Genomic DNA, 1326 nt, shown 5'->3' with positions numbered 1-1326 from the left:
ATAAACGTCAGTTAAATCATATACACTTATAAATTATTTCCTATTTATTATTAATTGGCTTAAGCTTCAGCATGACCATAATAATATTTAATTTGTTCCTGTTTTTTAAAAGTTGCATCCGCAATGACTAAAATTTAAATAGCCTTCAAAAACATGATTAAATTTTAACAGCATATTTTATAGAAAAAAATATTTAAAGCTTTCACCATGTTATACAATCAGCTTACCATTAATGTGTTCAACATTTTTCCAACAAAATTCACTCCAATTAATCGCTACCTGAGAGGAAGATACGTCACTTTTGGAAACTTTTTGAAGAATACTGAAGTGTTTAGTTATTGACTTCATGAAATGTATAATATTGATACTATTTTAATAAATTACATACTTTATCCTCAAGACTGAAGACTCAAGTTTATTTTTTGACTAAGATCCCTGTCAATGTTTTATTGTTTAACTAATAATATTGTGGGCTCTTTACACCCCAATTATTTAAAAGTGGATTTCGTCATGTTTGCTACCTCAAAAACCTACTGGCGCCGTACGTACGAGCAGTTCTAAGCTATCACGACTTCAATAGCAAAAATTAAAACGCTGACGCCAAGAGGTTATTTATAAACAAAAGAAGATGAGTGCTTGGAAGAGGGCCAGCTAGGAAAGTCTGCCTTGTTCAAAGTAATTTTAAAGATAACTATGTCAGTCCGGCGTAGTCTAGTGGTTAGGATCTCTGACTCTCACTCAGAAGGCCCGGGTTCGATTCCCGGCGTCGGAATGTAGCTTTTTCTCATACAAATTTGCAATGTAAAATTCATTATCTGTCTTTTCAAAATATTGGTACATTTTGAAGGTGGACGTTTTACCGGAGAAGATTTTTCTCTTTTATCTCTTGAATAGTCTAGTCGATGGGTCATTTAAGTTCTTCTTCTTCTGTGAAAATTTTTTATTCAATATTATGCACCCACAATACGACAAAATGCAACAACGATAAAAAGAGATGCGACATAACCGTTTAGAAGATGTAATAAAAAATAAAGGATAAACTAAATTAACGACTGCCCCATAATTTTGGTTTTCAAGCAGAATACATCGCCATTATCGCTACACTTCAATGTGAATAGATATAACACATAGATATAAAAAATAGCTTATGGGATATTGCAAAGTGAAAGTAAGGAGCAAAATTAACAGCAGCCCCTTTACAAAAATTAATTATTTTAAAAACTTTTTTTGAAATGGAACGGCAATGCAAATCAATAGTTCTTTTTATAAAATAACCTTGGCCATCTTGTTGAAATGTTGCCTCCCCGCTTCAGCTGTGGATCCGTT

General features: G+C 32.5%; 1 non-coding gene across 1 annotated transcript; it reads left to right on the top strand.

The window, feature by feature from the left end:
- The first annotated feature begins 700 nt into the window (after positions 1-700).
- Positions 701-772, top strand: TRNAE-CUC (transfer RNA glutamic acid (anticodon CUC)). Its single transcript has one exon. It is a non-coding gene; the product is annotated as a tRNA-Glu (tRNA).
- The last annotated feature ends 554 nt before the right edge of the window (positions 773-1326 follow it).

The sequence above is a fragment of the Leiobunum rupestre genome, chromosome 2, assembly GCF_980474605.1.
Source record: "Leiobunum rupestre chromosome 2, qqLeiRupe1.1.hap1, whole genome shotgun sequence".
Lineage (NCBI taxonomy): Eukaryota > Metazoa > Arthropoda > Arachnida > Opiliones > Sclerosomatidae > Leiobunum > Leiobunum rupestre.
This window is presented reverse-complemented; position numbering and strand designations above follow the sequence as displayed.